The sequence below is a fragment of the Castanea sativa genome, chromosome 3, assembly GCF_040712315.1.
Source record: "Castanea sativa cultivar Marrone di Chiusa Pesio chromosome 3, ASM4071231v1".
Lineage (NCBI taxonomy): Eukaryota > Viridiplantae > Streptophyta > Magnoliopsida > Fagales > Fagaceae > Castanea > Castanea sativa.
In genome coordinates, this window is record NC_134015.1 from 59,860,205 (window position 1) to 59,874,441 (window position 14,237).

The following is a 14,237-nucleotide window of genomic DNA, read 5'->3' on the forward strand; positions in this document are numbered from 1 at the left end:
TGCGCATCCTGACTTACCTGGTTGTGAGTGTCTACGGACTGTGTCCAAAGACGAGATGATCTCTGCTTTCTGTGAGCGCCCAACTGATTGGGGTGAGCATCAGTCTACATCATGTCAACCTTTTGCTAAAGGTCCTCGTTTCTTGAACATGGTGATGACTTTTGTTTTGTATCCTCTCTCTCACTATAACTCCATTATAGAGTCTCGTTCTCATTTTCTGCTGTCCCTTTTTGAGGATATTTCTATAGATTTTCCTTCACACTTCATTATTTCTATCATAGATGTGTATAGGGATACAGCTACCCGTGATAAGCTCATCTTTCCTTCTGTTATCACACGGATCTTATGCCATTTTTCAGTTCCTTTTCCCTCATTTGACCACTTCTCCTTTATGTGTGCCATTGACTACGCTACTGTTAAATGGAGCGAGGAGTAGTTTCGTTTGAGGCGGTCCGGTTCAGTAGCTCCTCCCACTCCTTTGGCTCCTTCTACCTCTGCTCCTTCTTCTTCAGTGGGAGGTGTGGCTTTGGATGCGATCATGGCGCAGCTTCAACACATGGATGCTCGCCTTGATACACTTTCTCTGGAATTGTATCAGGTGAACACCCGTGTTGGCCGTATTGCTAGACGTCAGGCCCGCCTTGGTGGTTTTGTGGAGTCTCCCTCTCCTCCTCCCATGGCATCCGAGACACCTGATGATGGTTCCAGTGATGATGATGATGAGGATGGAGATGCTAGCTCTTTCAGTTTTGACGAGATGTCTACTTGACACTCTTACCCTTTGTCACTCGTGACAAAAAGGGGGAGTAGTTTTGGATATGAGATTAGTCATTCTTAGGGGGAGAGTTAGGATAAAGGGGATTTTTGTTAGGAGGAGAGTTTTGTGTTTTTGAGGGATGTAGTGAGGATTACATGTATCTTTTCTTTTCTTTCTTGTTGATGATACATTGTTCTTGTACCTAGGTCTTGTGACCATTGTTGACATACACTGTACTTATTTTCTTTATATGTTGATGTATGTTTTTTTTTCACCTATCTTTACATGTGTTGCTTCTTTTCTTCCTTTATACACATGCTTCTTATTCTTGTATACAATCTATTATTTCTACTTCACACAAAGATGTCTTGATGTGTTTTGTTTAAAGTGTTTCAGAAATACAGGTTGTCAAAGTCTACTTGCGTTAAGCTCTTTTCTTGCAAAGCTTTTCAAGAGTTTGTGTTATGATAGATTTTATTGTATTCAACAAGTGAGTATGACTTGAGTGATTTATGACTTCTCTCATATGTTCATTTGTTTGTTGTGATTTTGTCACGGATTGCCAAAGGGGGAGATTCTTAGGACATATGTGGTTCACTTGTTAAGAACATATTGTTAGGATTAGTGCTCTTAAATCCTATTGTATGATGTTATGTATGACATTATGTATGACTTAATATTGTGATTGATAAAATTATTTCATTATTATCTAAAATAATGGTAACATGAATATGGGACATTATCATATAGTCCATGAGATGCATTGTATGTGATTTATGTGAAAAGTCACAGAAGATGTAAATCACAAGTTCTTTGTAAACTCAGAATTTATAGTTCGTAGTTGGTGATGAAATTGGGTATTTCATCTGCGAAGACTATAACGTGTCAACTAAGATGATTTGTCTTGATCATGGAAGTAGAAACTTCTAGTTGATATGTTGATTTGTTTTAAGAGTTAAAACATATTGAACAGGACCGCTGTGAGATTTATTATTCTCCTAATGACTGTCAAGTGAATAATAAATCTCACGACTTCTATTTGCATGAACTCTTAATCCTGAGAGAATAATGGACCTGATCATGAAGTGTAGGTTGCTTTGATATATCAGGAGTGAGACCTGAAGTGACGGTCAAAACCTCAGTATGTTGGGCAGCCACATTTAGTGTTGATGGAACATATATTCTCAAGATGGAATTCATAGTCTCTTAATAGAGATATAAAATATTCCCTTGAGATAAGTTTAATGGGTTCAGTTATTCAGAGAGTTAGGCCTAACCACTTTAGTAAGAAATTACTAAAGTATATATTTTATGAAATTGGATTTCATAAATATATAATGAATAACTTTAAAGAATTAAACCAGGTACTTAAGGATAAGATGTAGTAATTTACAAAGTGGCAGTCTACATTTATGACTTTGTGTTACTACGAATATTTTATGAAGGGGTTACGTGTATAATAAAGTCTTGGGATATAATTTATTAATAAGGCCTAGAGTGCAATTATATTTATATAGTGGTATTAAATATAATTAATGGTAACTTTGGACTTGTCAAGAGTTGACGGAAAAGCCCAAGGCCCATTGGAGCTAGAGTCTTATTGGTCCTTTTTGGTCTCACTCCAAGCCACACACTAAAGCCCAATTGGAAAGGCCCAATAGGCCAGCCCAATTAGATAATCAGTTAGTTATAAAGGGAGAAACATATAGAATTTTTATTAGAAGAAAGTGAAAAAGAAAAATAAGAAACGGTGTGTGAGAGAGTGTGAGACACACTTTCATTCTCTCTTTGAAAAATTGATTGAAAGACCACACATCTTGGGCGTAAAGTGGAATTGGAGTGAAGATTAAAAGTGTTTCCAAGTGCTTCTAATCTTTGTTTTGAATTTCTCCACACCAAGGTACGCTATCTTGTTCTTAAATTCTGAAATTTACATTGTGCACGTTATCAATCATGAATGAAATAGATCCTAGTTCGTTGCTTCCGCTATGTGTTTTGCATGAGATGCAAAACCAGAATTTTTCCTTCACATATGTCATTCTTTTATGTAATTGGCCAATCCTTTGACAAAATGCACTTTACTTGTATTTGGATAGATCTAGGATGTGTTTAATGCGTCAAGAAACTGTGTTCCAAGATCAAGTGTTAAAGCCATGTAAGTTAGTCCAAGAAACAAGTTGAAGAAGTGTCTGTCATTAAAGCTCGATAGCTGGCTCAACAACTTCATCTATCGAGCTTTAATAAGCTGTTCCAGCCCGAGGCTCGACAGCTGCTCGATAGCATCTCGACAACTCTAGCTGTCAAGATTTAGAAAAAACAATTTTTCAGATCTATTTTGATTCCAATCCATGGATATGTCTTTGGGCCTTCTTTTCTCATAACCCTAGACATATAAAATGATTATTTTAAGGGCCGTCAAAGTAGACACAAGTTGCACAAGCATTGAGCAAAGTCTGCTCAAGCAATTTGTGATCGGAGACAAAGTTTGCCCTAGTTCATCTCTTTGTGAAGAAGCTGCTGTGTCTTTACACCATAGGGTTTTGTAACCAAGCATCTTCTTGTTCTTCATTATGAGGATGAACTGAAGAACTTTGCAGTCAACATCTTTCTCAAGTTGGTAATTACAGTTGCGTACGGGGATCCGCGCAATTGGTTAGTCATGTACTAGGAGCCGTGCATTGAAAATGAGAGATTGTCACTACAGAACAATTGGGTATTGGGGTAAGGGTTCAACTGTAGGTTGGTATAAGGTACTGGGATTCCTTTACTTGTAACCGTTTGTTGTGATAATAGTGGATTCTCGGGAGTGGTGACCTTAAAATCACCCGGTGGGGTTTTTGCCTTGGAGGTTTTCCCCATTCGTAAACAAATCATCGTGTCAATTTATTTTCCGCTGCACTTTAATTTAATTAGTGATTTGTTTGTGCTACCACTCATTTGCATGTTAAATTGGTTAATTAATTGAATTTGGCTAATTAATCAATTAATCCATCACAAGGGGTTAATACGTTTTTGGCCTATCATTTAGACACAGTCTTAAGACGCTCACAACTAGGGTAGTCAAGATGCGCGTACTTTGAACGTGAGTAGAAAACTGAGGTACTAAATAATCGAATCCATGCATGTTGGAGTAGAATTCCTGGATCAGCACGGATGGATATGTGATTGGGACGTCACACAGTGACTCCCATTCCCTATTGTGGATGACAGTGGAAAGGTTAGTGTTAGAGAAGTTTGACTGAATGACTTGGCGTTTCGAATGAATGCCTCGTCGGGAAAAGTTCTTAAAGAAGTCTGATTTGGCCTTCTCATCACAGAATCGAACGTGAAAGGGAGTAGGATCAAAAGAGGAAGATGCCCCTAAATGTAGAGGGTTTCGGGATGGAACAAATTTATGTTTGGGTGCCATAGAAATAGACTAACGCAAACAAAAGAGAGAGAGAGGGAGAAAGAGACAATCAGAAAAGTCTCAAGCATTTCAAATATATCAAAATATATTGAAAAGAAAGGACGTATGCATGGGAATGCATGAACATGTGACATGCAAAGGTAATTGCATCATGGGCTCAGCGCAATCCAATCCTACTAGCACACAATCAAATAACACATATAACACACATCTAAATGCATGAAAATATAGTTATAATGCACATGAGATGCAATGCATGAAGTGTTAAGATCACATAAGCATAACCCAACCCAAAAATTTCCACCAAAACTTCATCAATTTCGAAAAACCCCAAATTTAAAAAAAAAAATCCCAAAATCTAGATCAGAATGCGTGAACATGTATGAAGATAGACAAGAAAAGATATCAAACCTATGAAAATGCAAGCAAATGATCAAGGAAAGAGTAGGGAAGATGAAGTGGTTGAGTTGAGAGTGTTTGGGAGCGAGAGAGATGAGAAACTGTCGAGAGAGATCGAAGAAATGAGATCAGAAATCGTGACGAGCATATATATAGAAACCTCATAAAGCTCAATCGATCGAGATGTATTGAGGATCTGTCAAACTTTAAAACGCGTCTTCAAGCTATCAAGCTAGCTATTGAGGATCTATGGAGGATCAAACAAAAGAATTCTTCACAAAAAAGCTCGATGGATCGAGGATCTGTTGAGGAGCTATCGAGGGGACAAAAGAATTCTCGATCGATCCACATAGCTATCGAGAGGTGTTGAGATTGTGATAAAAAGCAACTAAAGAGCTCGGTAGGTAAGCTAGGTTTCGAGAGGTATCGAGGAGCTGTCGAGATTGCTTAAAAACAGTTTTTCAAGGAAGGGAAAAACACAGACATGAATACAATCAAACAAGCAACTCAACCAACAATCCAGTCAACATTTTAAGATCTCAAAATCATCTCTCAACGAAAACATTAAGCACATAGATCCCAAAACACACACACACACACACACTAAATAAGTCTAACCAATTTTATATTTCAAAAACAAGTTAAGACAGTTTAGTGAGCATACATTAACACATGTAAACCTTGTGATGGCCAAATCACATTGTACTTGCACATGTATCAAAAGTAGCAAAGAGTATTGCGTGTTGTGCATGAGAACGTCGCAAGATTGCATAAGTGTCTCTATATTTTGACGATTTGAGATATGAGTAAATCAATTTAACTTACACACGATCATAACTGTTTGATGGGGACTATCTCCTTCGAGGTACATCCTATAACTCTCACATTTCCTAGAATAAACGCTTGCAATCATATATAAAGCATTTTGATCTTTTTGCTTTTTATTTTTCTTTGCATATTTTTTCCTTTTAAGTAAACCATGCATGGGCATATAAAAGAGAGGAAAGACATACCCAATTATGTTAAGCCTTTTGACATTATACTTTTGCTATGCCGAAGCATGTAGATGTCATTGACATTGCACTTTTTCTATGCCAAAGCATACAAATGTCATTTCATGATTGGCGGGCAACAGTGGTGAGATGGTTATTTATGCCTTTCTCTTGGATTTTCTAGTCATTCCGGTAAAAAAGAGTGATACGCGTGTTAAGGACAAGAGATTACTTAACCTTACTCATCATAAACAAAGGGCCATAAAGCTCACTTTCTTAGTTGTGCATAGAGATGCTTATCTAAGCTACAAGAGATACAAAGTTTAGAAAACTTTGTTTCAATGGCCATCCAAGGTGCACAAGCACCAATGTACACAAACACACACTGTTTTTGTATTTTTCAAACTTTTCAATTTTTATGAAAAAAAAACAAAATAAAACAAACTGAAAATAACTAACAAAAACATGATAAACAAAGCAAAGCAATGCATAAAACTAGACTGACTCAAAAACAAGAAAGCAAAAACACACAAGTAATGCAATCAAAAACATATAGGGAGAGAGAAGAAGTGATTAAATCACTTGGAGCCCTTTTCTTTCCACACCTTGAAAGAACCTTTCCTTTGAGCAAAGCCTTGAACCGGCGGTGAGGGGGAAGAATTGAACACATTCAAGTTCAAAAGGAACATGAGGGCTTTGAGAAGATCTCCAAGAGGTGCAAGAGAGGATGGAAACTAATTCTGGTTTCCCGATGTGATCATGCCATGACTCTGTTGAGTGGTTAACCACTTATAGAAATTAGAATGAGTATGACCGGTTGCTCCACAGTGATGACAGAGATGCTACTTTTTCTGTTTAGGCTTTTGAGAGTTAGCCTTCTTAGCCCAAGGATTTTTAGCTTCTTTCTTATCTTGCTTAGGGGGTGCTCCTAAGATGAATTTACCCTTGTCTATGTTCTCACTAACTAAATCTGTTTTGACATTAGTGTTCTCAGTTTCAACATTATTATCAGGAGGAACAAAAATAGTAGTACTAGTAGAAGCAATATTAGAAGTAGAGAAATCATACCCTAAACCGGTTCGATCAGAAGTAGATTTCTAAAGACTGAGCATCTCATCGAGCTTAGCGCTTAAAGCCCTTTCCAGCTGAGCTCTGACTTAGAATAGTTTTACCTCAAGCTTCTTGGTCTTCTCAGCCAGGAAGTTGTTCTCAAACCTCTGTGCTCTAATAGTCTAATTTGCTTCATCAAATTTTGTGGAAAGCTCTTCACGCTTAAGCTCCAAATGACTGAGCTTCTTGGTGGTCAACCTATACAGTTTCTCATGCTTTTTTGAGAACTTGTACAACTTTGCATAGGCTATGTGGATGTCATCTTGCTCATCCATCTTCTCAAATTTTGAGTCCACCAAGTTTTCTTCTTATTCCACATCTTCCAAAAATGTATTGATCCCTTGTGATAAATTAATTGATTAACTAGCCAAGTTTAGTAATTAATCAAATTAACATGCAAACGTGTGGTAGCACAAACAAATCACCAATAAACTAAAGTGCAGCGGAAAATAAATTAACACAGTGATTTGTTTACGAATGGGGAAAGCTAACATAGCAAAAATTCCACCGGGTAATTTTAAGGTCACCACTCTCGAGAATCCACTATTATCAAAACAAGTGGTTTCAAGTAAAGGAATCCCAGTACCTTATACCAACCTACAATTGAACCCTTACCCCAATACCCAATTGGACTTGTTCTGTAGTGACAATCTCTCTTTTTCAATGCACGGCTCCCAATACGTGACTAACCAATTGCACGGATCTTAGTACGCGACTTCAATCACCACCTAGAGAAGGATTGTTGGCTACAAAGTTCATCAGTTCATCACACGATGAAGACTGAGAAGCTCCTTGGTCACAAAACCCTACGGTGTACAAACATAACAGCTTCTTCACAAGAAAGATGAACTAGGGCAAAACTAGGTCTCTAGTCACAATTTGCTTGAACAAGCTTTGCTCAACACTTGTGCAACTTGTGTCACCTTTTGTGGCCCTTAAAATAATCATTTTATATGTCTAAGGTTATGAGAAAAGAAAGCCCAAACATATAGTCACGGATTGGATGAAAAACAAACTCAAAAATTTGAGTTTCATAAATCTCGACAGATACCCTATCTGTCGAGCTACTGTTGAGCCACGGGCTAGAATAGCTCTTCAAGGCTCGATAGATGCTAGCTGTCGAGCTTTAATGAACAATACTTTTAACACTTGAATCTTGGACAGACTTGCATGGCTTTAACACTTGGTCTTGAAACAAGGTTTCTTAAAGTATTAAACACATCCTAGATTTACCAAATTACAAGTAAAGTGCGTTTTGTCAAAGGATTAGCCAATTACATAAAATAGTAATATATGTTCCTAACATGTGAAACACATATGTCCTAATAATTACCCAAGTTAATTAATTAGTCAAATTACATGCAATGTCGTGGTAGCACAAACAAATCACCAACTAAACTAAATCTAGGGGAAAATAAATTTGATACAAGTGATTTGTTTATGAATGAGGAAAACCACTAAGGCAAAACCCCACCGGGTGAATTTAAGGTCACCACACCCGAAAATCCACTATTATTAATCATAAGCGGTTACAAGTATAAGGAATCTTACCAAACCCGTTGGCCTATCCTGAAATACCAACCTATAGCTGAACCCTTACCCCAATATCCAATTGGACTTGTATTGTAGCGGTAATCTCTTCGTTCAATGCATGAATCCTAGTACGTGACTAACACACCAACTTTAGAAAGATGTTGGTTGCAAAGTTCTTTAGTTTATCCAACAATGAAAATCAGGATGCTCTTTGGTCACAAAACCCTTGACACAAAGATGCAATAGCTTTTATAGAGAATATCATGACCTAGGACAAATTCTGTCTTCGGTCATAATATGCGTGTATAATAAATTTGCATCACCTTGCATTGCTTTGCATCACTTGTGACGGCTCTTAAAATAATCCTTAAATATATCTAGGGTCGTGAGAAAAGAAACCCTACACAAATACTCAAGGATATGGTGTATTTAGATCTAGAAAATCTGATTTCGTAATTCTCGACAGATACAACTTGTGTCAAGCTTCTGTCGAGCTTTAACATTAAATCTTGATAAAAAAAGATTCTATCGAGACATCTGTCAAGCTTTAATGAACAACACTTCTTCACTTGTCTCTTGGTTAGATTTGAAGGAAAAATTCTGGTCTTGTATCTCATACAAAACACATAGCGGAAGCAACAAACAAGGATCTATTTCATTCATGATCAATAACATGCACTATGTAAATTTCAGAATTTAAGAACAAGATGACGTACCTTGGTGTGGAGAAATTCAAAACAAAGATTAGAAGCACTTGGGAACACTTTTAATCTTCACTCCAATTCCACTTTACGCCCAAGATGTGTGGTCTCTCAATCAGTTTTAAAGGGAGAATGAAAGTGTGTCTCACATTCTCTCACACACACCGTTTCTTATTTTTTTTCTTTTTCTTAATAAAAATTCTGTATGTTTCTCCCTTTATGACTAACTAATTATCTAATTGGATTGGCCAATTAGGCCTTTCCAATTGGACTTTAGTATGTGGCTTGGAGTAGGACCAAAAGGGACCAATAAGACACTAGCTCCAATGGGCCTTGGGCTTTTCCGTCAACTCTTGACAAGTCCAAAGTTACTATTAATTATATTTAATACCACTATATAAATATAATTGCACTCTAGGCCTTATTAATAAATTATATCCCAAGGCTTTATTATACATGCAACCCCTTCATAAAATATTCGTAGTAACACAAAGTCATAAATGTAGACTGCCACTTTGTAAGTTACTACATCTTATCCTTGAGTACCCGGTTTAATTCTTTAAAGTTATTCATTATATATTTATGAAATCCAATTTCATAAATATATACTTTAGTAATTTCTTACTAAAGTGGTTAGGCCTAACTCTCTGAATAACTGAACACATTAAACTTATCTCAAGGGAATATTTTATACCTCCATCAAGAGACTATGAATTCCATCTTGAGAATATATGTTCCATCAACACTAAATGTGGCTGCCCAACATACTGAGGTTTTGACCGTCACTTTAGATCTCACTCCTGATATATCAAAGCAACCTACACCTCATGATCAGGTTCATTATTCTCTCAGGATTAAGAGTTCATGCAAATTGAAGTCGTGAGATTTATTATTCATTTGACAGTCGTTATGAGAATAATAAATCTCACAGCGGTCTTGTTCAATATGTCTTAACTCTTAAAACATATCAACATATCAACTAGAAGTCTCCACTTTCATGATCAAGACAAATCATCTTAGTTGATACGTTATAGTCTTCACAGATGAAATACCCAATTTCATCACCGACTACGAATTATAAATTCTGAGTTTACAAAGAACTTGTGATTTACATCTTCTGTGACTTTTCACATAAATCACATACAATGCATCTCATGGACTATATGATAATGTTCCATATTCATGTTACCATTATTTTAGATAATAATAAAATAACTTTATCAATCACAATATTAAGTCATACATCATGTCATACATAATGTCATACATAATATCATACATAACATCATACAATAGGATTTAAGGGCACTAATCCTAACAATCTCCCACTTGCCCTAAAGACTACTGTGCACTAATCTAACTCCCATTCCCTCCAAATGTGACTCGAAAGTCCTTTGAGGTAAGGCTTTGGTAAAAGGATCTGCTAGATTATTTGCACTTTTAATCTTTGCTACCACAACATCTCCACGAGCAACAATGTCTCAAATGATGTGGTACTTCCTCTCAATGTGCTTTCCTTTCTTGTGATTCCTTGGATCTTTGGATTGTGCAACCGTTCCACTATTGTGGCAAAACAATGTGATGGGAACTTGCTCCATTCTCACAACACCAAGATCAGAAAGGAATTTCTTGAGCCAAACAGCCTCCTTTGCTGCTTCACAAGCAGCAACGTACTTGGCTTCCATGGTGGAGTCCGCAATACAAGATTGCTTAACGCTCCTCCAACTTATGGCTCCACCTCCCAAGGTGAAAACACATCCTGAAGTGGATTTTCTGAAATTTAGATCCGATTGAAAATCTGAATCTGTATAGCCAACGGGAATCAAATCCTTACTATGGTAAACAAGCATATAATCTCTCGTTCTCCTAAGATACTTAAGAATATGCTTTACAGCTTGCCAATGTTTTGGTCCTGGATTTGATTGATATCGGCTGACCATGCCAACTGAATAACAAATATCTGGTCTAGTACAAAGCATGGCATACATGAGACTTCCCACTGCAGAAGCATAAAGAACTTGTCTCATCATATTTTCTTCCTCTTGAGTCTTAGGCCTTTGGTCATCAGACAGAGGAACTCCATGTCTAAAAGGAAGCAATCCTTTCTTGGAGTTTTGCATGCTAAACCGTTTTAGGACCTTATCTATATATCCAGCTTGTGATAAGCCTAACATCTTATTCTTACAATCTCGCCAAAGCTTGATCCCTAGAATAAAGTTAGCCTCACCCAAGTCTTTCATATCAAATCGGCTTGACAACCAAACTTTAACCGATGACATTACCCCTACATCATTCCCAATGAGTAGAATATCATCAACATAAAGCACTAGGAACATTACTACTTTGTCTCGATGTCTTTTGTACACACATGGTTCATCAAGATTTTGTTCAAAACCAAATGACTTAATTGCTTGATCAAATCTGATGTTCCATGACCTAGATGCTTGTTTAAGTCCATAAATGGACCTATTCAACTTGCATACCATATGCTCTTGGTTCTTTGCTATGAAACCTTCTGGTTGCATCATGTATATTTCTTCTTCAAGATTGCCATTAAGAAATGTAGTCTTGACATCCATTTGCCAAATCTCATAATCATAATGAGCAGCAATGGATAAGAGAATTCTGATAGATTTAAGCATGGCTACTGGCGAAAAAGTTTCATCATAATCAATACCTTCCTTTTGTGTATACCCTTTCGCCACTAGTCTTGCTTTAAAGGTTTCAACCTTTCCATCTATCCCTCTCTTCCTCTTGTAAACCCATTTGCAACCAACAGGTTTAATGCCGTTAGGCGCCTTTACAAGATCCCATACATGATTGGAATCCATAGAATCCAATTCAGATTTCATAGCTTGGACCCAATAATGTGCATCTATATCATTCATTGCTTCATCATAAGTGTAAGGATCCGATTCAGCCTCTTCTGAGATAGCCTCAAAAGTTTCTCCTAAACCTACGAATCTTATAGGAGGCTGAACAACTCTCCCACTACGATGAGGCACCTGTGTACTAGACATCTCATGAGTAGTATCTTGTGGTGTATCTAACATAGTCACATCATCCCTAGTTTCATCCATTGGTTGTTCAACTACAAATTCATTCATTTCAGCCAAGACAACTCTATTTCTAGGAGTAAAATTATTCATATAGTCATTTTCCAAGAATTTGGCATTTGTCCTAACAAATACTTTATTATCCTTATGACTATAAAATAAACCTCCAACTATTCCTTTTGGATACCCTACAAAAAATACTACTTCTGTTTTAGACTGTAACTTGTCAGACTTTCCTTTCAACACATGTGCTGAACAACCCCGAATGTGGAGATGTCTCATACTAGGCTTACGCCCATTCCACAACTCTACAGGTGTTTTAGGAATAGACTTTGAAGGTACTAAATTCAGAAGATACATTGCAGTATTTAAGGCATATCCCCAAAAAGAAATTGGTAGAGTCGAATAACTCAACAAGGACCTAACCATATCTAAAAGAGTCCTATTCCTTCTTTCTGCTACACCATTTTGTTGTGGAGTTCCAGGTGCAGTCAACTGGGATATAATCCCATTTTCAATCAAGTAATCCTTAAAATCACCAAGAAGGTATTCGCCACCTCGATCAGATCGAATGGCCTTTATGTGTTTACCCAATTGATTCTTAACTTCAGCCCTAAACTCTTTGAACTTTACAAAGGTTTCGGACTTCCGTTTCATTAGGTACACATAACCAAATCTAGAGTAATCATCAGTGAAAGTAATGAAATACTCATAGCCACCTCTTGCTTGGATTGACATAGTACCACATACATCTGAATGTACTAGTTCTAGCAAATCTTGGGCTCTTCTACCCTTTGCATTAAAAGGTCGTTTGGTCATCTTACCTTTTAAACAAGATTTACAAACTGGAAAACCATCAAAGTCCATGGGCTGTAAAAGTCCATCTTTGATTAGTCTTTGAATCCTACTTAAATTAATATAACCTAAACGCAAGTGCCATAGATATGCATCATTAGTAGAAGGAAACTTTCTCTTTAATGATTTTACATGAGAGCTACTATCTAATTCAGAATTGTATAATTCATGCTTATCAGGAGTTAAAATATAAAGACCATCCACAATATTGCCAGAACAGATAAACACATTACCCTTCTTTATTACAATATTGTCTTTCAGGATAACACAATATCCATGTTTACCTAAGTAAGTTGCAGAAATTAAATTCCTACGAACATTAGGTACATACAAACAGTCTTCCAATATTAAAACTCTAGACTTAAAACATAAATTAAACACTCCAACAGCTACAACTGGAATCTTGCTCCCATCAGCCAAAATAAGAAATAGTTCTCCCTCATTCAACTTTCTGGTCTCCTGAAACCCCTGCAAAGAATTGCAGATATGATTAGTACAACCTGAATCCACACACCAGGAATCTGTTGGATTCTGTACCAAACATATTTCAAGAAGAAATGAACTTTTCATACCCTTATTCTTGGCAGCTTTGAATGTTGGACAATTTCTCTTCCAATGTCCTTTCTCACCACAATGGAAATACTTTCCTTTGGTTTTCTTTCCTTTGTTGGCGACCCCTAAGGCAATTTGTTTACCATCATTCTTAGTGAAGTCCTTCTTCTTCTTCTTCTTACCCTTGCCTTTCGACTTAGGTTGAGAAGTAGAAGCTTCACCCACATTGGCTTCAACACTAGAAGTACCAAGGATGCCTTCCGCCGCCACTAACTCATGCATTAATTCAGACAAAGAATAAATCTTTTTGTTCATATTATAATTGAGTCTGAATTCCTTGAATGATTCTGGTAGTGACTGGAGTATCATATCCACTTGGGATTCTCCATCAATGTCGGCACCTAAAACTTCTAATGTGTTCAGATTAGTAATCATCTTAAGACAATGCTCCCTCACTGAACTTCCTGCAGCCATTTTGGTATTATAAATTTGCCTCATGGTTTCTTGCCTTGCAGAACGGCCTTGCTCACCAAATATCTTCTTCAGACTATGCATTATGTCCGAAGCAAGTTCTACATCCTGCATTTAATGTTGTAGAACATTTGAGATAGATGCTAGGATATAGCACTTGGCTATCTCATTAGATTTCTGCCAACGATCATATCGCTGTTTTTTCTCAAGAGGAGCATCTAATGAAAGAAAGTTAGGACATGGTTGAGTAAGCACATATTTGTGCTCTTCAGCAGTAAGAACAATGTCCAAATTTCTTTTCCAGTCAACATAGTTGGAATCTTTTCCAGCCAACTCTTAAAAAACTTTGCAAGAAGAGAGTTCATGGCATGGCAGACTTTAACAACCTGTCTTTTTGAAACA